The following is a 25,626-nucleotide window of genomic DNA, read 5'->3' as shown; positions in this document are numbered from 1 at the left end:
ACCCCCGGAAGCTGAAGAGGAAGATCGATGTGTTTATGTACAAGTCTCCTAAAGTGCATAGAAATATCAGATGCGCGCTTCCAAGCGCTTTATAAAATAATAACATAATTATTAACCATAACAGCAATTACATTACTGTTATTAGTATTACTACCTAGCGTTCAGCAGCTGTTGCAGGCAGGCGCGGCTTTGGCGCGCATTGCGCATAAGGCCGCTAGGACAGGCGCAGGCCGCGCCGAGGCTCCCTCTGGAGAGGCAGGTGTCTGACAGGGTTCCCTGCACAGCTCTGACGCATGAACTGCTCTCTGTGAGCGGCTGCTCTCGGCGACGGTTCACCACTATTGTGCAGCGACGAGTTCCAGGTCTGTTTAAAGGGGAACACTGCACCCTAGCGGGGGTCCCCTGCACGTGCACAAATGTAGGCTGTGTCTCGGGTGGCCGGTGAAGGGCTGCTCTGTTTAGTATAGTGAGACATGACTCCCCACCACACACTTCTGCAGACAGAACAGGGCGCTGTCTGAGAATGTATATGTATCACGGTCCTGCTCTCAGCTCTGTCGGTTGCCTGACATTGTGAGACGTGTACATTTGCTCTGCAACATGGCACACACCGGGCCCCTATAGGAAGAAGAGAGAAGCGCGTCTATGTTATGACATGTTCACCTCTATGGTACACGGCCCACAGGAGAGGGGCGAGGGTGTCTGTATTCAACGGTACCTATCCCAGGTAAGCGACACGAGGGAGTTTCTGTCTGAGACAATTACACCTCTGTGTGCCATGTCGTCCCTCCTTCTGTGTAGACATGCCAGGGCGCTTTCTGAGACGTGTCCACCCCTGTGTAGACGGCGCCCCTTTCAGACAGGTGTCTGAGATGTGTGCGCCTCTGTACCGAACTGCACAAGTTGCACCTTTTCAGACGCAAGTCAGGTACGGCCAGAGGCCTATACACCCCTGTGATTGTGTCCCACCGCACCACCCCCCCCCCCCAGACATGAGATCTATGGACGTTCAGGTGAGGCTGCAGTTACAAGTGCACCCTCGCTTCCTTCTGCACGGAAGGCGCCCTCTGCGCTATCCACGACTGATTGCGCACCCTTGAAGTCTGTGTGCATTTATTACAGCAGCGCTCCGGTTTCCCCCGTAAATCTCCACATTTATGTCGGACCCTACAACATCTTTAACTATGACAGACAACTACAAAGACAACACTTTGGGGCTTATTTACTAGCCCCTTGCGCTGCCCGTACGTCACTTTTCCTATGTTAAAAATGACACAAAGTGGCGCAAGGGGCATGTAAGTAAGCCCCTTTATTGGTGGAGGGGTTTGTGACGTTCTAGCCCGAGAAGGCCTCTCAGTGCTAAACGTTAAGAGACGCATAGTACCGATGAGAAAGGCACCCTCAAATAATGAAGGCGGTAAAGTTTGCGAGAGCCCCGCCCCCTGTACACAGCACCCCGTGAGCACCACACACCGGCCGCTTCTTTAATGGCGAGGCCCACTTCAAGGATAGGTTAAGAGGGCCAGGCGCAGATGCATGCTCGTTAAAAAAACACATAAAGCTCCTCTCATCTGTTTTTTGTTGAGAGGCACACAGTGCGCTCGCTTCCCCTCCGGTTTGGTTTATCCATACACAACTTAAACTTACCGAGTACCTGAGGTACCATGAAAGGTGAGTCCTCGCAGGCAGCTCTGTCGTACACATCCTGTCTTGTTCGCCCTTACAGTATCAAAAGACATCTATCTATCTATCTATCTATCTATCTATCTATCTATCTATCTATCTATCTATCTATCTATCTATCTATCTATCTATCTATCTATCTTTCTTTCTTATCGGCATCTATACTGCATATATATGTCTCTGTCTACTTATGGACACACGTTTTTATATGGATATATATGTTATATTTGTCTCACTGTCTATACAAGTATTTCGAGTTAAATCTGCCTGGCTTGCATACAGCACCGCGGGGGTAAGCCTGCGTGCATTGTGCAGTTGACGCTGCCGGTACCAGCCCCACCCCCCAACACACTCCTGTTTCTCACAGAGGCATCGCATAGTGCTGCGGAGATCAGAAGGGGGCACGGCCTCTTTTCAGGCAGAAGTAGAGATGTGACAGGTTTTGTTGAGGGCGCCACAGAGGGGGCTTTTGTGGGGCCGTCACTTTCTTCCCCAGTAAATGCCCCTGTCTGCAGCGTGACTGCCCCGGGCCGCTCTCTGGCCGCAGAGGCCGCAGGGGCCAGGGCTGGTGTCAGGGCTTTATATTGTGAGGGTGGCCGCAGCCCTGGGCTCCCTGCCCCGGGCCGCAGCCCCAGCGCCGGAGGACAATATGTTTGTCCCTATTAAAAAAACACAGACATTTTCAGAAGAGTGCAGAGCCTCGAAGGCCGCTCTTCACAGCGAGGGCACCTCTATTGTCAGCGTGGCCCCGTCACCTTGAGAGAGCTGGCTTCTTCCACCTTCCCATGGCACCTCAATGCCGCCCTTGCACAGGGGTATGCAGAGTGTAGCACATTGTACTGCAGCGGATAGATAGATAGACAGACAGACAGACAGATAGAGATAGACAGACGGATAGAGATAGACAGATAGAGATAGACAGACAGAGATAGACAGACAGAGATAGATAGACAGACAGAGATAGATAGATAGATAGATAGATAGATAGATAGATAGATAGATAGATAGATAGATAGATAGACAGACAGAGAGAGAGAGACAGACAGAGAGAGAGACAGACAGACAGACAGAGAGATAGAGAGAGATAGAAATATAGATAGATAGATAGATAGATAGATAGATAGATAGATAGATAGATAGATAGATAGATAGATAGACAGATAGATAGACAGACAGACAGACAGATAGATACGTCAATTCAGTGATTAATCCTCCCAAGAACGATGAATTGAAAACTATTACATCTTGTAATGCCAAAGTCTGTTCTGCGTTTAGAAACGCCACTACCGCACTATGAGGTGCCTTATACATTCGCAGCTTTATTATTGTTGTCATCATTGCTAGATTTAGTATAGTAGTATGCTTGTGCGTCATGTGAGTCGGTGCGGGGGTTCTTTAAGAGTGTGAGTTCCAGTGCGTGGTAATGTGTGTATGACAGTCTGTGTAAGGCTGCTGCAGTGTAGGTCATGACGCGTCTTGGCTCCTTTTAGATTAAGGCTGGCAAGCCCCACCAGTTCTACCGTTCACGGGCCGCTCCAGGGGCGCCTCTCCTCACACAGTGAACTGCCCGCCCGTGCGCTGCGGACGCAGCTATTTATAGCAGGAGTCCCGGAGACTGACGGCAGTAATGGAAGCTTTCCACCCAGACTCAATATCCCCCACAATTGGAAACCCGTGGTGCAGTCACGCCCAGCTCCGAAGGCAAAGCTGCAAGGTGTGTGGGGAACCAGCATGGGGTGCAAATAAACGCAACTCACCCAGAAACTCCTAGGAGGGGGTTCGTGCACAGCCGTTTCAATAACTCCGCTCGGATGCTTGCGTAAGATCCCGGGATGTCTGAGTTTAAGTAGCTTTTAAAACGCCAGTCCTACACGGCTTGCGTAATGAAAGAGCTACCTTTAAATTGTAAAATTCGCTACAAACACGCCGCGCGCAGGGAGCCCGCTCGGTCTGACACAGACCTGTTTCAAAAAATAAAAAATAAAACCGGTGGACAAGTTTAAAGAGGACTCAGTTAGCACAGTCATCTTAGAAACCGGAATATAGTTTCATTACGTTTCCTTTAATAGCTACGTGCACAAGGAAGCCAAGGGGCGCATGTGCTGTCTTGAAGTGTTGTTGCGGGTGGCGCAGTGCTTATTTTGTAACAAAATAAGTCCTCATTAGGAGGCCACTTCAGCTTGCACCGCCCATTACCACTGCCAGCGCTTCGAATTACACTCCCAACACAATAACTAACCATCACACTCCTACAAGTGTGGCAATTTAGGCTACTCCAGTCCCCGAAGCTACAAGAGTAGCTCATGAGGCAGGTATTAGTCATTTTTAATATATATTGAAAGAATGAACAGCTCTAAATTACACAGACAGTGCCACCATGTGGCAGGCTGTAATAAGTGCAGGTTGACAATTAAGTGTTGTCCGAACACGGTACCTGCTCAAATTAAGCAATGGCGTGGAATATGGGTGTTACCCGATATAAGATGTGAGGCAGTGTGTATAAATACAAGCGACAGTGAGACAGTGTGTATAAATACAAGAGACATCCGCAGATTCATTGAGGAAGGGCACCATTACAGTCACATCACAAGAGGCTAAGTGTGTGCCTGCCTGACGTGGGGCACATCTATTGTGTAATGTCAGATATCAATAGTATGGTGTGGGGCCCAGCGTAGTATCATGAACAGTTATATACTATATTTACTCCCATTCCTATGGTCCCGTATTGCTTTTGAAGTCATTGTGTTTAGTTAGTCAAGTTTACTTTTACAAAATGGTACCCTTTAATCAAAAGGAATAATAAGAAGTGCCCACTCATGTCGCGGATCTTTGGTGTGTCATATGGATATAGATGCTTGTGTCAAAGGAGTTTGCTATAAGTTTCATTCCACTATGGCGCCTGGGGCTCCATTGCCCAACTCGAGTAGACTGTTCCTTTGTGCAGCTTTATTAGCCAAATATACAGGTTGGCTTTGGCAACTAATTATATGGCTTCAGTGTGGTGTTGGGCACACGATAGGGCAAGGATTTCAGTCTAACTTATTCCTTTGAGGGTAGAGCTAATTATTGAAAAGGCTGGCACATGCTGAACAATAAACATTGATGATGGTGAGTGCTGTGGGAAGATTTGTAGTGGGAAATATGTTGCATCCAAAATGTGATGGATACATTGATTCAAGGGGGTCTGCATAATGTGCTGAGTGTCTGTGTAGTGTTCTTTTGTCTTTTGTGTTAAGTGTGTGCGTATATATATATATTTATATATATATGCATATGTGTCTCTCTCTATATATAGACATATATATTTCCGGGTGGTGCATCTCCCGTGGCTTGGAGGCTGCGTAAAAATAAAATCCCACAAGGAGGGCTCATATTTTTAAGTGGGAGGTGTGGCATCTATGCCAAAATGACTGTCGCACCTCTGAAGAGTGCAATGAGCACGAATCGTATCAGGCGTGAATCGACAGACATGCTGTAAACTGGATCCACCCGCTGATCCGGATTTTACCTCATGAAGGTTGCTGCAGTTGATGTCAGAGTGCGTCTCCACATGTGGGAACCTCGGAGCTTTGATTTTTACGCGGCCTCCCATCTGCGGGAGATCCACCACCGAGACATTTGGGGCCAAGGAGCTCTGAATCACGGAGTCTCAATGTGGAGGCATCCATAGAGGATTGACAAGCCGGATGTGCGAGTTGAGGCCCATTGGTGGGCTTGAAACGTCTCAGACAGCGGCACACAACTGAGGCACACAGTACAAGACCGACAAAGCAATGCGGGCTCATTCGAGTCGCCCACTGGAGGGCTCATATTTTTAAGTGGGAGGTGTGGCCTCTATGCCAAAATGACTGTCGCGCCTCTGAAGAGTGCAATGAGCACGAAACGCGTCCGGCGTGAATCGACAGGCATGCTGTAAACTGGATCCGCCCGCCGATCCGGCTTTTACCTCATGAAGGTTGCTGCAGTGGATGTCAGAGTGCGTCTCCACAGGTGGGAACCTTGGAGCTTTGATTTTTATGCGGCCTCTCAGCCGCGGGAGATGCACCATCTGGAAATTTGGGGCCACGGAGCTCCGAATCACGGAGTCTCAATGTGGAGGCATCCATGGAGGATTGACCAGCCGGATGTGCGAGTGGAGGCCCATCGGTGGGTTTGAAACGTCTCAGACAGCGGCACACAACTGAGGCACACACTACAAGACCCACAAACCAACACGGACTCATTTGAGTCGCCCGCTGGAGGGCTCATATTTTTACGTTGGAGGTGTGGCCTCTATGCCAAAATGACTGTCGTGCCTCTGAAGAGTGCAATGAGCACGAAACGTGTCAGGCGTGAATCGACAGGCATGCTGTAAACTGGATCCGCCCGCCGATCCGGCTTTTACCTCATGAAGGTTGCTGCAGTGGATGTCAGAGTGCGTCTCCACAGGTGGGAACCTTGGAGCTTTGATTTTTACGCGGCCTTCCAGCCTTGGGAGATGCACCACCCGGAAATTTGGGGCCACGGAGCTCCGAATTACAGAGTCTCAATGTGGAGGCATCCATGGAGGATTGACAAGCCGGATGTGCGAGTGGAGGCCCATTGGTGGGCTTGAAACGTCTCAGACAGCGGCACACAACTGAGGCACACACTTCAAGACCCACAAACCGACGCGGACTCATTCGAATCGCCCACTGGAGGGCTCATATTTTTAAGTGGTAGGTGTGGCCTCTATGCCAAAATGACTGTCGCGCCTCTGAAGAGTGCAATGAGAGAAAACGCGTCAGGCATGAATCGGCAGGCATGCTGGAAACTGGATCCGCCCACTGATCCGGCTTTTACCTCATGAAGGTTGCTGCAGTGGATGTCAGAGTGCGTCTCCACAGGTGGGAACCTTGGAGCTTATATATATATATATACACATACATCCAGTGTTGGTTGCCACGGGTAGTTATAGTTAGGATCATGTTTCCATAGGAAAAACATTTTTTTGTCTGCTTATAACTTTGGCGCCACTTGATAAATCCCCACAAAATGTTTTAATAAAGGTTCTTCTACCTCAGCTCCATCCTGAAAGGTTTTGGGGTGTTCTGTCAAGCAAGGGCAAAGAAAAGGGGGGAGTTCCAAACCAAATTTGTTCCCATTAAATTTTCCATAGGAACTTCAGACTTGATTTACACCAAATTTGGCAGAAAGCTGGATCTTAGTCCAGAAATAGTGCTTTTTATGATTTAGTTTCAATTTCTTTACTAGTTTTTGAGTAATTAAGGCTAAAAAATGTTGTACATTTCAAACCATGGAGGATGGGGTCCCTGGGACCAGTATCGGCTCAGGGAGAAGGGCAGCGTCCCTCCCTCCCCTTAACAAATATGTTTTGACCCCAGGGGATGGGGTCTACGGGGCACCTTGTTACTCGGAGAGGACAGCTGTGCACCCTCTCCCCTTACAAATGTGTTTTGGAACCAGAGATGGGGTGTCCTCAGGCACTATAGGCTCAGGGAGGGTGGCTGTGTGCCCTCCTCCCCTTAATAAAAAAAAAGACCCTGGAGGATGGGGTCCCCTGGGCCAGGTGCGCCTTGTGGAGGGGGCCTAGTATCCCCCTCCCTATAACAAATATGTTTTGGCCCTGGGGGATAATGGGGCCCCCAGGGCTCTTAGTGGCTCAGGAATGGGGGACATGTGTCACACTCCCCTTAAAAAATAAAAAAGAAGCATATGCCTCATGCGATGGGGTCCCCGGGCCCGAAGTGGGTTGGGGAGGTGTGCCCCCCTCCACTTAAAAAGAAAAGGCCTCGGGATGGGGTTCTCAGGGCCTGAATTGGCTTAGGAAGGGGGGCAGCATCAATGAGTTGGACACCGGTCCTGGCTGCCTACAGGGGATTGGCTTCATGTATGCTAATTAAATGTTACTTCACTTAAAAAAAAACTAAAAATTCACTGAACCAAATGTTGAAGTAAGGTTATGGGAACATGAAAATGTCAGTGACAACATAACGTTTTAAAAATACAAAACCACTGAAATTCACAAGTTATAATTATCTCAAGTAACTAAAACTCATGCGCTATGGTAACTGTAACTTGCGCCCTAACCATGCACTGCTAATTACTCCACATATTGCATAACTCATGACAATTTCTATAACATTATTGATAATATCAGTGCAACATTTGCCATGAAAGGAAACTATTAGATGACAGGGAAGTTATAGTTTCTTGAGATAATGATAACTGGTGAAGTTCATTGGTTTTGTATGTTTAAAAAGTTATGTTACCACTAAAAGTTTTACCTATCTATATTACTTTAAATTTTGTTTACTTAGTTTATGCATACATCTATCTGTTATCTATCTATCTCTCTCTCTCTCCCCCTCTCTCTCTCTCTCTCTCTCTCTCTCTATATATATATATATATATATATATGTGTATATATATATATATATGTGTAAATTCATTAAAAAAAACTAAGGTTACATGGGTGTTATAGTTAGGCTCAGATTTCACTCATACAAAACCAGTGAAATTCAGCAATTATAGTTGGGTAAGCTAACTATAATCTTACGCCCCTGCAATGCACTGCTTACGACCTCGCATATTACATGGCCAGTGACATCACTGATGCCATCACTGATTACATCATCCAGTGAGTGTGATTGTTTTCTAAAAGCTTATGAGTGTTAAACATATAGACCAAGGTACTATAAAAGTTAAAATAGTATGCTTTCTGTACTACTAATGTGTGATACTGTTTTCTAGCATATATTATGTGAGTGACTGTGTGAGTGTGTGTATCTGTGTGTGAGTGGGTGTCTGAGTGCCTGTATGGGTGTGTGAGTGGGTGAGTGAGTGGCTGTATGGGTGTATATGGAGGTGTGTGAGTAGCTGTGTGGGTGAGTGAGTGGCTGTGTGAGTGACTGTATTGGTAAGTGAGTGGGTGTGCCAGTGGCTGTATGGGTGAGTGAGTGGATATATGGGTGGTTGTCTGAATGGCTATAAGAGTGAGTGACTGGTTGTGTAAGGGGCTGTATGGGTTAGTGAGGTGCTGTTTAAGTGGGTGTTTGGTTCAGTGACCTGGTGTGTGAGTGGCTGTATTGTAGAGCAAGTGTCTGTGTGTATATATGTATAGATGAGTGAGCAGATGTGTGAGTGCTTTTATGGATGTGTGAATGGGTATATAGGTGTATGTGTGGGTGTGTGCGTGAGTGTGTGAGTGCTTATATGGATGAGTGAGTGGATGTGTGAGTGACTGTATAGGTGAATATGTGGGTGTGTGAGTAGCTGTATGGGTGAGTGTGTGGCTGTGTGAGTGGCTGTATGGGTAAGTAACTGATTGTATGAGTAGCTGTATGAATGTGTAAGTGGCTGTATGAGTGAGTAAGTGGGTGAGTTGCTCTATAGATGATTGAGTGGTTGTGTGATTACTTGTATGGGTCTGTGAATGGGTATGTGAGTGGCTGTGTGAGTATGTGAGTGTATGTATGAGAGGTTATATAGGGGTGTGAATATGTGTATGAGTGCTTCTATGGTTGATTTATTTCGTCAGTAATGCCATCAGTGATGTCATTTGAGATGTCATCAGTGATGACACTGACCTTGTCATGAGTGATGTAATATGTGAGGTCATAGGCAGCGCATTGCTGGGCATAAGTTATAGTTAGCTGAGCTAACTCTAACTTCTGAAATTCACTGGTTTTATATGAGTGAAATGTGAGCCTAACTATAACATCCATGTAACCTTTGTTTTTTCTGTGAATTTCTAAGGTTTTTTAAATTCTATTTCCTAACTATAATGTCCCTGTAACTGTTGTTTTTTTAGTGAGTTTCTAAGATTTTTTTAATGTTGTTTCCTAACTATAACGTCCCTGTAACCTTTGTTTTTTTAAGTGAATTTCTAAGGTTTTCAAAAAAATGTATTTCCTAATTGTAACCTCTAACCTTTGACAGTAAGTGTGTGAGTGAGTACATGAGTGCCTTAGTAGGTCTGTGAGAGGGTGTTAGAGTGTCTGAGGGGATCTATCATTGGGTGTGTGAGTGTTTGAGTAGGTGTGTGAGTGTCTAAGTGGGTCTGTGAGTGGGTGTGTGAGTGTCTAAGTGGGTCTATGAGTGCGTCGGTGAGTGCGCGCATGAGTCTCTGATTGGGTTTCTGAGTGGGTACATGAGTGTCTGAGTAGGTCTGTGAGTGAGTGCATGAGTTTCTGAGTAAGTCTGTAAGTGAGTGCAAGAGTCTGTGAGTGGGCGCATGAGTCTCTGAGTGAGTTTGTGAGTGGGTGTATGAATATGCGGTATTGGGTCTGTAACAGGGTATGTGATTGTCTGAGTGCTGTCTGTTTTACCATCTTCTGCTCTGTTTTGCCTTTTCTGCTTGCTTATCTGCTCTCTGTTCTGTATTTATTGCTAATTTTTATGCTCCCTGTTTTACCTTCTGCGACTCTGTTTTGTGTTTTCTGCTCTTTTTTCTTCCCTCTGTTTTGCCTTTGTTCTGCTCGTTGTTTTGCCCTCTTGTTTGTGTTCCCTCTGTTTTGCCCTCCTCTGTAAATGGAAAGGGGGCCATGTGGCCCCTGTCTCTAGGACAATTTCAGCACCCACCTCCTAGGGCCAGGCAAAAACTTATGTGGGAGGGGTCCCTGTTCCGGGCCGATTTTGGCCCTGGGGATCCCATCCCCTGCGGCATGGCCAATATACAGTTGGGTGAGGGGGTTGCACAGCCCGGCCATGTCTCCTGGGTGCCCTGAAGCTCTCCCAAGGCACCCGATGTGCACCATGGGGACCGCGGGGGCAGCCTCAAGGACTCCGTGGTCCCAGCCACCTCCCCGCCTCCTGCAGGAGCCACCATTGCTACAACTCCCACCATGTAGGAGCAATAGTTTAATCTCTTTCCCTGCCCGCATGTCTGCAGTTAGGAATGAAATAAAACTTCCACTTCCAGCAGGCGGGAGTGCTTTGACAGCTCCCGCCCGCTGGAACCGGAGTGCGTCCTTTTACTTGTTGGGAGCTGTCAGCTCCAGCCAAATAAAAGCAGACAGCTATGTCCTGGGGGTGAGCACCCAGTGACATAGCAGGAGCTGGTCCCCAGGGTTATAATTGGCTCCTGGAGGGTGGCTGTGTGCCCCCCTTCTTTCTTGAACTTGGCCAAGGAGATGTGGTGGTTCCTGGGGCTGGGGGGTCTGTGCAGGTCCCCCGCAATAAATTTAACAAAAGCTCTGAGGAAGTGGTGGTTTACAGGGCTCCACACAGCCCCCCATTCAGTTTATTCTTTGGCCTGGGGAGGTGGTGGTCCACAGGGCCCGGGAGGGTCTGTGTGGTCCCCCACATTAAATTCAGAAAAAGCTCTGAGAGGTGATGGTGGTCCCCAGGACTCAGGGATATGTGTAGACCCCCTATTAATTTTATTTATAGCCCTGGGAGGTGGAGGTCCCCTGGGCGCCCCCACGCTTTTATATTGACATAAACTCCAGGGAGGTGTTGATCTCTGGGGCATAAAAAACTCCATGGAGGAGACCACATGCGCCCCCCCTCCATTAATTTAATAAAGGAGGCATGCCCCTGAGACCTATCAGGGGGCCTAGTTACAAAAATCGCTGGAGCCTGCACTCATTTTTGTTTTCAATTTTGTTGTGAATTCATCATGATTTTGCAGCAAATTTCTTTTTTTAATGTGCTTTTTGCAGATGGACCGCAAGTCCGAGACTAAGAGGTCAGAGTATTCCTACCCTGCCCCCATTTCTTTTTTTTCATATTTTGTTTTTGGTACTCGGCTGAAGCCAAATCCCAGGATGGCTGCCAACACTTACTAGTTGGCATCCAATTCGAGCTCTAAAGATCTGTGCATAAGCTTGTTATTATTGGCGAATTAGCCACAATGGTAGCTAAACAAATTTGGATTTCTTTTAATTCCTCACAAACTACTGAACAGATTTACACCGAATAACTGAAAGCGTGATCTGAGTAACCAAAGCTACCTTTTTGCCAAATTTGGTGTAATTCCTTCCAGCGGTTCGGGCTGCAGGCGTGTCTAAATACTCCATAGGAAATAACATGGGAAACACACTTTTTTGACCCCCCCACCTTTTTCTCTGCCCCTGCTTGACAGAATGCCCAAACGTTTCTATGCACAACAAGATTCACCGGGGCACTTTTCTTGGATTAAGATATGGGCAAGTCAAAAAACAGGTTTCCTACGGAAACATGGTCCTAACTATAACTGCCTACTGGTAACCACCAGTAGTTAATATATATGTGTGTATATATATACGTATATATATGTATATTGGCGGCAGTCACATTACATGCAACGCAATCACATTTGTCGTGGACTACTTGGCCCAGCATTCCTCGCTCATGGAGATGATCGGTCTATTCAGACCGGGTTTTCTGGCATATTCATGGCCCAGCATCCCTTGCTCAGAACGGCATGAGCGGCCCATCAAGGGCGGGTCATTTGGCAATTTTAAGGGGCAAGTCCACCGAATGCACACCTTCAGAACTTCTTTGCCTCTGAGGCAGAAGGTTTTCCGCACTTCGAAACGCGTTAGGCTCTGGGACGTTGCTGAACTGCCTATGCGAATGATGTTTCATTTGCGCCTCTTGTACCAATAAAAGGGTGTTACCCATGAACAGCTTCAGAGTGCTTCCCACAACAGGGCAACCTTGGAACTTCGATACATACATATATATATTTAACAAAACTACTTCTTGCGAGAGAGCAGAGGCCACACAGGGGAACACCTTTGGAAGCACTTTATTGGTGTTTGGCGAATGCATTTCGGCTTATCATCAGCCTTCTTCAGAGCCCAAGTGTCCAGGAGGCTTGCAACAAACTGTTGGTAAGTCCTACCTCCTTTTTACAAATCCGCTCCGCCTCCTAGGTGTACGTTCACCTGTGCTAGTTCACTTTTGTTGAAGTGAACTACAGGACCCAGAATCCTTTGTTGTGGATCCAGGTAGATGGTGCGGGGGGTGAGATTGACACCAAGTGGTTGTGCTGGGGTGCAGGGAGTGATGCTTGCAATTTAAAACCAATTTCCTGCTTGTAATTTCCAAAAGAAGCGCCTCCTCGGCTCCCCTAACCGCTTCAGCCCCAGAGACCAGGAGCACACCGCCCAGCATGAGGTTAATAACCTCACAAATGCCTTATCTCTTCCTGATATCCGCGGCGGGCCCAGAACATCTTGGAAAACAAACAAAACAGCCACAGCAGAGCCAGTGAAGTCCGGGCCATCTTAGGATGACTAATAGTCGGACTTCCCACTAATCAGGGAATACCTTTGTCGCAAATGTCTGCCACATGGCAGCCAGGGCGCTAGGTTTGACGGTTTTGCCTCACACATTTAAGGCATGATGAGCACTAGTCACACTTGTTTCACACACAGGTAGAAACATGACAGTGTATAGTCTTGCACCTCATTAGGAGAGAAAGCACTAAGAGATTTTATATGTCACGCTACTTGTGCTGTGAGATCACATACTCCCACTAACCAGGGTATTTTTGTCACCGCTTTGGCCAACATGTTTGAGGTTGCTATGGGGACACAGGATGCTACAAACATCTGAGATAGCTCCACCAGCTAGCCACACGCTAGTGCGGACACCGATATGCAAATCACGAACCCATACCTTCAAGACTTACTCTTCACAACTAGATTTAGCAGCATGCCCCACTACGGATTTTTCGCGTATCATTGTAAGTAATGTATACCAAGGTGTTCAAATTGGCTAATCTTGTGATATATTGTATATGAAGGACGAAGCACTGTCCACTGTATATGCATGTTAGACTAACATCAACATTGGTGAACTGTAATTTGACCACACTTAGATGGCGAGCATTTACAGAGACGTAGACTCTGATCAGCTGCATTATGTTCGTTGTCTATGTCTACTCATTCAGGAACTGTATGTAATTGACTGCAACCTGCTATTCCGTTGTGTGAACAAGACTTTTCGGATTCTAAACGCATCACGGAGGGTTTATGATGTTAATAAACCCCCATAGCTAACTTTGGTGTCCTGCCTGGTTACTTGCTTGAGACCCGAGAGCGCGATTGGGACTTCGTTTTGAATTCATATTAATTCACCGGTTCTCTCCGCTGGCATCGCTCCACCCCTCTACGGGCCCAGGATCTCGGGAAGGAGTTACTTCTGAGTGGATATTGATGGAGGAGATCGAGGGCCGGACAAAACTGATCAACTCATCACGGAAGGGCAGCTGCGAAGCACGTCCCGGATCCCCCAGGAGCACCGATCCTCACGCTATATCGGGTCCGGGATACACCGTGAAGGTAAGGCAATTGGGGTGAAAGTAGGTGGGAGGGACGAGCCCTTACAAAGATGGAAGCATTACTTGTACAAGTGATACATTTAGACACAAACGAAGCTGGACATTTCTGAAGTTATACTGCAAGCTTTTCTCAAAGTATACTTGGTATTTTGCTTAAAAACTTTTAAAGGGTGAACTGTTTATAGACGGCAAGGGGAACTCTGTACTATTTACGGAGGGGTCACGCAATCAAGCAGGCACCAAAGGTCTGTGGATAGACACTATTAGACTTATGCAGCATTATGGAGGATGAAAGGGAGCGGAAAGAGGCGGGACAAACACTATTTGCACAAGCACCGGGTGTAGCCAGCAGCCAACTGGCAACTATCCGTACCGAATCAACCACATTAGATATACTTAGAAAATATGAAAAATTGCACAAGCAAGAAATTAAGTGGTGGGAAGCGACATCCTTGCAGGACTACATTGATAAGAAGATGGTGCCCCGTGAACTTAGAATCTACATCACTCCCTCCTACGATTCACCTGACCCGGCCATGTTGGAGGAATGGTCGGCGAACTCAGCCAACAGTTCGAGAAACATGTTAGAGATTCTAGTGAAGTACGCGTGGTCTGACAGAGAGAACATCAAGAAGGAAATTGTACGTATTAAAAGCGATTTGGCCAAAAACGCGGAACAAGAGCTGATCTCAAAATTTCTTGAGGAAATGAAGAAGAGGTTGAGACAGGTGGAAGATGACATAAAGGCAAGGAAACAGCGCAAACTCCACTGCGACTGTAGAGACTACGAATCTGGCAGGATACTCACCCTCAGTCACAAGTACGATCACCTCTATGATACCGCGATTGGGAAAACAACAACGACAACAAGATCCAGAGCGGATGATGAGAAAGGTGTGGAAAGTACGAGTGATACGAATACAGAGGCCTCTGACTTGACAAGAACATCAGAAAGCTTGCTGTCAGGAGATGGTGCGACACGTCCCAAAATATTTTTTTTAGACGAGTACCGGCTCATGAAATGGAGCCGGCAAACAACAAGAGCCACGTCCAAGACGAACTACAGCGAGAGCACCCCAACAGCGAGAGGTGGAAGAGGAAGAGGAAAAACAAGGGGTACCAGAACAAGAGACAGAAGAGGTGCCGGCAGAGGAGAGAGAAGAGGGAGCGACAAGGAGCAAGTGGGATACAAACAGACACGCTCCAGGAAACAACTATGATGGATGAAGCCACTGTAAACCAAACCATCATTAACCTTTCTCCCAGACCCATAAGCACTAAAGACAAAATCCGAGTTCCGAGCACGATGAGGAATTAACCATGGGTGATATAGATACCCTGGTGGCACTACATGAGTTACAAGGAGATCCAGAGGGGGCATGCAGCAGCACAGATGTCCATAATATTTTAGATGAATTAGAAATAAGACATGATAAAGCGGCATCCACCAGTTTCAAACCTAAATCAACATTTTTACCGACCATGACTCATGACAATATATATACCTTCCAGGAACAGGTTGGCAGAGAATTACTGAACTTGAGACAAAAGAATTGGCCTAAAAAGATGAAGAAGTTCAAGCATAATTTGACCTGTGCTCAGAGAAAGGCTATGCAAGCACTGGCAGAAGAAAACAGCATTGTTATTAGGCCTGCAGACAAAGGAGGGAACATTGCGATTCTTACCAAGGACATGTATGTTGAGGAAGCCCTATGACAACTACACGGCATAGATACTTATACCATCAGCACCAGAACGGAGTATAATAACAGCATTACCTGTATCTGGGAGAAATTTGGAGATTGGAAGGACAAGGGACTCAGAGAGTGGGAAGAATACTGCTTTCTCAAAAGAGATTATCCTGTCCTTCCAGTTATGTATCTACTGCCCAAAGGTTATAAAAACAGGGACAACCCCCCCAGGAAAACCCATAGTTTCCTCCAGGGGCAGCGCCCTAGAGAATGTATCACGTTACGTTGACTATTTCTTGAGGGACTTTGTGTACATACTGCCCTCATACGTAAGAGACACTGAAGACTTTCTGATTAAAATTAATGACTTGGCATGGCAGGCAGAATACTTGTTGATAACCATGGACGTAAACTCACTGTACACAGTGATTGACCATGAACAGGGAATAGAGGCCTGTGCATGATACCTCAAATGCAGACACATCAGATATTGGTTACACAAACAGATGATATTGGACACGATCAGGTTTTGTTTATCTAACAACTTTTTCATGTTGCGTGGCGAGATTTACAAACAGACCCATGGAACTGCGAAGGGCACATGTTTTGCGCCCAGTTTCGCGAACCTGTTCATGGGGGCATGGGAAGAGGACATTAGGCAAGACACTAACCACAATGCAGATTTCTCCAAGGTTATCTTAAGGTTAAGATATATCAACGACCTATTTGTGGTATGGCAAGGCAGTGAACAAGAAGCCCTGAGGTTTGTAGACAAACTGAATCAGAATACCAAAAACCTTAGACTCACAAGTACCATCAGCAAAAATGAGGTAGAATATCTTGATGCCAAAGTGCAAGTGAGGTCCAATAAGATACAAACTTCCCTCTTCAGGAAATGTACAGCTGGGAATACCTTATTACATGCCATGAGCAGCCACCCAGATAACCTTAAGTGGAGCATCCCGTACAGGGAAATGCTCAGGGCAAAAAGGAACTGCAGTTCTGGTGAAGGGTACCTCAGAGAACAAAACATCATGCTGAAGAGATTCCAAGAGAGGGGTTGCCCTGCCTAGGTCCTTAAGAGAGCTGTAGAAAGGACAGAAAAGGTAGGAAGAGACAGCATACTTGGGGATACAATGAAAACCACCGAAGATAGTATTGAGAGTGCAGAGACACGCATTATCCTCACATACAATGGTAATGCTAAACAGATACGCAAAACCATCATGCAGAAATGGGATTTCCTCAAAGGGGACCCAGTGATAGGGAATACCATACCCACCAGACCCATGATCACATACAGAAGGGGACGCAACCTTAGAGATCTCTTATTGCATAGTGACCTGGAGGACACCACTGCTACTAGAAGTATAGACTTGCAGGGCTTCTTCCCATTCGGCCACTGAAAGGCCTGTTGCAACAGTCATTGTAGGTAAGAGTTCTGGAACACCAACACCAACAACATGATAAGCATTAAACAATTCCTGAGATGTAGCACCACTTTTGTGGTGTATGTACTAGAATGTCCCTGTGGGTTGAGATACATAGGGAGTACAACCCACATGGCAAGAAAGATAATCCTAGAACACATGAGGGCCATCAAAAACAGAGACAAGCAGTACCCGATCACACGACACTTTGAAACACATCATTTTTCAGACAGTGCCAAATTATCGTACTATGCAATTGAACAGGTGTTGGGCAACAAGAGAGGGGGCAATCGTACCCTTAGACTCTGACAGCGAGAATCAAGGCACATTATAGGGATGGCTACACGCTACCCAAATGGGCACAACCTGGATGAGGAAATGGCAATAAACCTGCAAGAATACTAGGGACCGTTCTAATGTTTTTTGATTTATTAGTGTATATAACAACGGAATTATGTGTCTGATTTTTTTCTCTCTTCTTTACATCTTTTTCAGGAGGAAAGGAAGGGACCATGTCTCGTGCCTGTGACGGGGATCCCTAACCTTTTTGTCGTGACACCATTCAGCTGCGACCATGTCCACAGATAAGACCTTTTGCACTACATTTGGTGTTATTACTTATAATTTCCTATTTTCTATGTGCACTCAATAGGTAGAAGGGGCAATGAATTTAGACAGGTTGGCAATTATTCGAGATATATTTCCTAGTACTCACGCCACAAGAGGGCCATCCATGGATGGTTATTTGGTCGTGTACATTATTTTTCTCCCATTCAGCAGGGATTGATAACAGACAGCAGAGTCTCTGCACCCTAAGATGATATCCTGATTTTACCATAGGATGACCAATAGTCGGACTTCCCACTAATCAGGGGATACCTTCTTCGCAAATGTCTGTCACATGGCAGCCAGGGCGCTAGGTTTAACGGTTTTGCCTCACACATTTAAGGCATGATGAGCACTAGCCACACTTGTTTCACACACAGGAGGAAACATGACAGTGTATAGTCTTGCACCTCATTAGGAGAGAAAGCACAAAGAGATTTTATATGTCGTGCTACATGCACTGTGAGATCACGTACTCCCACTAACCAGGGTATTTTTGTCACCGCTTTAGCCAACATGTTTGAGGTTGCAATGGGGACACAGGATGCTACAAACATCTGAGATAGCTCCACCAGCTACCCACACGCAAGTGCGGACACCGATATGCAAATCACCATCCCATACCTTCAAGACTTACTCTTCACAACTACATTTACCAGCATGCCCCACGACGGATTTTCCGCGTATAATTTTACGTAATGTATACCAAGGTGTTTGAATTGGCTAATCTTGTGATGTATTGTATATGAAGGACGAAGCACTGTCCACTGTATATGCATGTTAGACTAACATCAACATTGGTGAACTGTAATTTGACCACACTAAGATGGCGAGCATTTACAGAGACGTAGACTCTGATCAGCTGCATTATATCCGTTGTCTATGTCGACTCATTCAGGAAGTGTATATAATTGACTGCAACCTGCTACTCCGTTGTGTTAACAAGACTTTTTGGAGTCGAAACGCGTCACTGAGGGTTTATGATGTTAATAAACCCCCATATCTAACTTTGGTGTCCTGTCTGGTTACTTGCTTGAGACCTAAGAGCGCGATTGGGACTTAGTTTTGAATTTATATATATATATATATATATATATATATATATATATATACATATATATATATATATATATATATACATATATATCGCTGCTCCCAAGGTTACCCTCCTGTGAGAAGCACTCCGGCATAGATGGGTGCACAAATGTTATTGCTGAAACTGTTTACCAGCCCTCCGATGGGCCTCGATGTGCGGTCGTGTGCTCAATCTGTTTTCTGATGTCTCCTGAAGTGGTCTGGTCAATACTAGCCCCATACGGCCCCTTGCTTTTAGGGTGGTGCTTCTCGGCGGCAGGGCTGCCGCCAATTACCGCTGCTCCCAAGGTTACCCTCTTGTGTGAAGCACTCCGGCACCAGTTTGAGGCACAAGGCTTTATTATGGTATGCACACCATCCCGCACCTCGATCCTTTAAACAGCTCTGCCTTTCTCCATGCCTGATGCGTTTCGGGATACAGTATACATATATATAGGTACATATATATATATATATATATATGTTTTCCATAGAAAGAGTGTTTTTTGGTTTGCTAATAACCTTTGCCCCGTTTGACAAAACTCAGCAACTTCCTGGATAATTTCGAGGTGATCTGTCAAGCGGGGGCTGAGAGAATAGGGGGCCCCAAAACACAAAATCCCCATGCATTTTCCAGAGACTTCTTCAAGATGGGCTACAGCAAAAACTGCTAAATGGAATTACACCATATTCGGCAGGAAGCTAGATCTTTGTCTGCTTTTTGTGATTTGGTGTAAATCTGTTCAGTAGTTTTAGAGATATTATGGGTAAAAAAATATACAGATATTCGGACAGTTGGGCTTGCGAGAATCTCGTGAGCATTCTGGGGAAAATTAAAAAATTGAGCCTTGTGATTGGGCAAGAAGCCCGGTTTTCCCATGAGCCTCACACTATTCCGGGAGCGTGAAGGCTCCTGCGAGTCCCGCGAGTGCTCTGATTGGCTGGCTGTTGGAGGATTGGAAATGAAATGGTGGCCATTACTGTTTACTGTGAAAAATTGCAGGTGCTTTGAAATGAAGTAAAAAAGCTGTATAAGTGGGCAGCCGAAAGGCATACTGCCCCCCTAGATTTGGACAGGAGGCCTCTATGGAATACTGCTGTGAGGAAAACAAATGTAGATTACTTTTTTTTTTAAATAGTGATCTCACTGGACTCTCCTGGGATTGTGACTAGTAAGAAGGAGTAGGTGAGTTCTCAGTACATTCTAGTAGCAGAAATACATATTGTGGCCCTTGTTATTGGGAGGAAGTGTGTAAGACATAAGTAATGTGAGGCATAGAAGGTTATTTATTTTTCTAAAAAAGGAGTAGTTGACATTTGAATACACTCGGGTATGCACACTTGTTACTGTAGGAAGGAGTCGTTGAGATGGCCTTTAACAGAGTCTACTATTTACATCCATTGGCTTGGGAAGAGTTATGAGTAGAGTTAAGTCTTTCTCCACATCCTACTATGTACACCCATCATGCAATAGAGGGGTCTCAGAGGAGAAGCCAGCCCCTCCCCACACTCTACCATGAACATTCACAATCTGAGAGAGAGGTCTGAAAGGAGAGGCCAGTCCCTCCTCATATACAACTATGCACATTTGACATCTGTGAAAGAGGTCAGAAAGGAAAGGCCTGTCCATCCACACACCCTAGTATGCACACCCAGCATCTGAGAGAGAGGTCTCAAAGGAGAGGCCAGTCCACCCACACACCCTACTATGACCATCCATCATTTGAGAGAGAGGTCTTAAAGGACAGTACAGTTATTCCGCACTTACTACTATGCACACCTGTCATCTGAGAGAGTCGTCTGAAAAGAGAGGCCAGTTGCTCCCCATACACCCTACTATGCACACCTGTCATCTGAGAGAGTCGTCTGAAAAGAGAGGCCAGTTGCTCCCCATACACCCTACTATGCACACCTGTCATCTGAGAGAGAGGTCTTGAAGGAGAGGCCAGTCCATCCCCACACTCTGCTACAAACACTTGTCATGTGAGAGAGAGGTCTCAAAGGAGAGGCATGCTACTTCTCATACACCATACTACTCACACCTGTCATCTGAGAGAGAGGGATGAAAGGAGATGCCAGTCCCTCTCAACTCACTACTACACACATCCGTCATCTGAGGGAGAGGTCTCAAAGAAGAGGCCTGTTGCTCCCCATACACCCTACTATGCACACCTGTCATCTGAGAGAGAGGTCTTGAAGGAGAGGCCAGTCCATCCCCACACTCTGCTACAAACACTTATCATGTGAGAGAGAGGTCTCAAAGGAGAGGCATGCTACTTCTCATACACCATACTACTCACACCTGTCATCTGAGAGAGAGGCATGAAAGGAGATGCCAGTCCCTCTCAACTCACTACTACACACATCCGTCATCTGAGGGAGAGGTCTCAAAGAAGAGGCCAGTTGCTCCCCCTACACCCTACTATCACACCTGTCATCTGAGAGAGAGGTTTTGAAGGAGAGGCCAGGCCACCCACACAGTCTACTATGAACATTTGTCATCTGAGAGAGAGGTGTGAAAGGAGACACCAGTTCCTTCCTACTCACCACTATGCACACCCATCATCTGAGAGAGAGTTCTCAAAGGGGAGGCCTGTCTCTCCACACTCACTACTATGCACACCTGTCATCTGAACTAATACTTTACATTATTGCAAAAATTGATCACTCTCTTTCTGAATTATAATTATGTCTCTAATATAAAAACACTTACAAAGCCCATGAAAAGTATTGTGTTATTAATGAACTTGCGGGGAAGATCTCTCAATGTGACATATACAAGACCTGAGGAAATAGACAATCTCAACTGAAATATTGAAATATCAGTATTATACTCAAACATCATTTTTTAGAAAGAAAAGAAAAGGATCGTGGGGAGTCAAAAGTAACGCACAAATTCACAATACCGCAAAGTTTTATTTTTGTAATGTGTGATTGTTTTCTAACGTTTTAGTAAATTGTGCAACCTTTCCTATTTTGTTTCAATAGAAAGTGATTCCCTTTCAAAATAATGTCCACCCATGGGATATATTATTCAGTTATTCTACCATACATACACAAAAATAATTAATTTACTTATTGAAAAAAACTAAAAGATGTGTTTTTGTTTTTAAGAAAACCCTAGAAATTTACAAAAAAAACTAAGGTTAAAGTAACGTTATAGTTAGGTGTGATGAAAAGATCTGTTTTCATATTTTAAAAACCCTAGAAATGTACTGAAAAAAACAAAGGATAAAGTAATAGTTAGGTGAATTTGTCAGTGACAACATTAATGTTTTGAACTAAGGAAAAGTTAGAAATTCTGCATTTATAGTTACCAGCGCTAACTATAACTTGTGTCCCCGCCATGCACTACTTGTTACCTCACATATTACATCACTCATGACATGTTCTATGACATAATTTATGGCATCACTGATGACATCTCAAACAACATCATTGATGACATCACTGATGATGTCATCCAGTGTGTGAGTTTGTTTTATAGTTACAGTTGTAGTTACATAGTGGTGGGTAAGTACCATATTACATGTCTACCTAATTTTGTACTGTCTGGTTCCTGCTAATCGGTTTTAAGTGTTTACAAAATACATGTACTCCTAATGCACCATAGGTGTGTAGAGGTATTGAACATGTTATAAATGTTTGTATTGAAGAGTAACTCTATTCGAAGGTAACAGTTGACTTGTGTTCATTATGTTCCACACAAGTCTTTTAGTTCTGCAATAAAAGTAGGAGGGGATGTAGCCTTACGGCTAGAGCGGTTGACCTCGAAGCTGGGGAACCGGGTTCGAGTCTCAGCAACGAAGCTCAGCATCCTGCGATTCTGGGCAAATCACGTAATCTCCCCGTGCCTAACAAAAATTAACGTGTCCATCTGTAACAAAACTGGTGCTCATGTAAAACGCTCTGATATCTTCGGGTCTAGTTTGCGCTATATAAACTCTTTAAAAAAAAGTATTTAACATGAGTAAGATTCTACATAGTAGATACTAACTTATGTAAGCAAAATTGAGTTATTATATCGTATCGTGTCAGTGTGACACTTTCTACATAACGTAGAAGACTGTGTGCTCTACGTACAAATATATGTGCATATGCTTGTTTTGCTTCGGAAGATGAGCTATCTGTAAAGTTTTCATCACAGTATGAAGACTGCAGGTAGTATGATCTTTAGCACCTTCAGACCTTGGTTATTTTAAGTAAATAGTCGCTCTTTGGATAAGTTTAGTGAAGAGTGTACACTGTTCTTAGTAGATACTTTTAATACTCTGGTGTATTTCTCATGAGAGGTTCACTGTCTGCAAACCGTGGGGTACGGAGTAAACTCTCTCCATAGAGTAAACAGTGTTAACAGTACCCACTTCTCTACTCGTGGCAACTTTATTTGTTAATTTAGGTTCAGTGACTGTCAGGGGTTTGATACAGATAAATGCTGTCCATAGTAGGGCATTCATTTTGGAACAGATGTTCAGTATTTTTCGGAACTTGGCTTTCTCTGAACAGTTGTACATAGAATGAACACCATGCTCGATGAGGATTTCCCATATATCTGTGGTTGATTGTTAATATGAACTATGCTACCTGTAAAGTGTATGGCATTGGGTCTATGTTGCACATAATGCATGCTTTCTACATGTAAGGGAGTTGTGTCTGTGATGGAACTAATGATGCCTCATATTCTTCTGAGCTATTTGTACTTACTTTCAGGCCTCTAATGCATTAGTAATTTATAGAGCAATATGGGGGGAAATTAAGTTTGGATGATGTCATCAGTGATGTCATCAGTGATATCATCAATGATGTTATTTGAGATGTCATCCGTGATGTCATAAATAATGTCATAGAACATGAGTGATGTAATATGTGAGGTTATAAGCAGTGCATGGAGGGGGCGCAAGTAATAGTTACAGCTGCTAACTATAACTGCGGAATTTTTGTGGGGTTTTTTCAGCTCAAAAGGTTAATGTTGTCACTGACAAATTCACCTAACTATAATGTTACATTAACCTTTGATTTTTTTCAGTGAATATATATACATATACACATACATACACTTACCTTGCATACGACTCGTGTGGTAAAGGTATTAAGTGGCAAAGGCTATTTTCCAGTGTGATAGTGCATAGAGTGGCTTCAGCATCATTGATAAAGGTCATAGCCGGGTCTGGTGGCGCAGTGGACAAATGCATCCACTGTAGGGGCCTGTGTTCGACCTCATGGTCACAGGTTCTAATCCCGGCGGGTCCACTCAGCCTTTCATCCATCTGAGGTCGATAAAATGAGTACCATTGAGTTGGGTAACAATATACATCTGTTATTCAGTGCCTTGAGACATTCGGGTGATACCTGCGCTATACAAAAGTACATGTTATGTTATGTTATGCTGGGTATAAAATGAGGCAAGACACGGTGTGAAACCAGGTACAGCGCAGTGTGTTTTAGGCACAGCACAGTGTGATGGTTGTCACTTGCCAGTGTGATTAGTGACAATGCACAGAGCAGATTGTGATATAAAGCACTGCAAGTTGTGTTTTGGGGCACAGCTAGAAAGTAGTAGTGTACAGAGCGCAGTGTGATGGGGTACAGCTAGAGTGGGATGGGGCACAGAGCACAATGTGATGGGGTTTGTAGAGAGTGTGACGGGGCACACCTGGAGTGTGGTGGGGCGAAGAGCACAGTGCGATGGGACACATTAGAGTGTGATGGGACAGAGGACACTGTGTGATGGGGCAGAGCTGGAGTGTGATGGGGAACATAGCACAATGTGATGTGAGGCACAGCTAGAGTGTGATGGGCACAGCTAGAGTGTAATGGGATACAGCTGGAGTGTGATGGGGCATAACACGGAGTGTGATGGGGCCCAGCTAGGGTGTGATAGGGCACAGAACGTAGTGTGATTGACACATAGCACATTGTGATGGGGCACATCTGGAATGTCATATTGCACAGAGCACAGAGAACAGTGTGATGGGGCACAGAGGTCCATGTGGTGGGGCACAGAACATTGTGTGATGGGGCACAGCTAGAGTGTAATAGGGCATAGATAGGATATGATGGGGTATGGCTGGAGTGTGATGGTGCACAAAGTATAGTATGATGGGAAACAGATAGAGTGTGATGGGCACCACTAAGGTCGAAAGGGCCACAGCCGGAATGTGTTGGGGCACAGCAAGAGTGTGATGGGGCACAGAGTGAAATTCGATGGGTAACAGCTGGAGGCACAGTGTGATAGTTCACAGGGCATAGTGTGATGGGGCATAGTGTGATGGGGCACAAACGTCAGGGACACTGTGTGATGCGGCACAGCTAGAGTGTGATGGGGCACAGCTAGGGTGTGATGGGGCACAGCTAGGGTGTGATAGGGTACGGCTGGAGTGTGATGGTGCACAAAGTACAGTGTTAATGGGGCACAGATAGAGTGTGATGGGGCACCACTAAAGTGTTACGGGGCACAGCTGTAATGTGTTCGGGAACAACTAGTGTGTGATGGGGCACAGAGTGAAATTTGATGTTGCACAGCTGGAGGCACTGTGTGATAGTTCACAAAGCACAGTGTGATGGATCACAGCTAGAATGTGATGGGGCACATTTAGATTGTGATAGAATACAGCTGGAGTGTGATGGGCCACAGAGCACAATGGGTTGGGGTGCAGAGCATATTGTGATAGTTAATGGAGTGGCTTCAGCAACATATATAAAGGCCATGCAGGGTATGAAGTGAGGCATGACACAGTGTGAAGACAGGCACAGCACAGTATGACTGGAGACAAAACACAGTGTGATAAATGGCACATGCCAGTGTGATTAATGACACTGTGCAGAGTGGAGTGTGATGGAACGCACTGAAGGATGTGTTTTGGGGCACAGCTAGAATGTGGTGTGTGCA

Source organism: Triturus cristatus, chromosome 2_1 (genome assembly GCF_964204655.1).
Source record: "Triturus cristatus chromosome 2_1, aTriCri1.1, whole genome shotgun sequence".
Lineage (NCBI taxonomy): Eukaryota > Metazoa > Chordata > Amphibia > Caudata > Salamandridae > Triturus > Triturus cristatus.
This window is presented reverse-complemented; position numbering follows the sequence as displayed.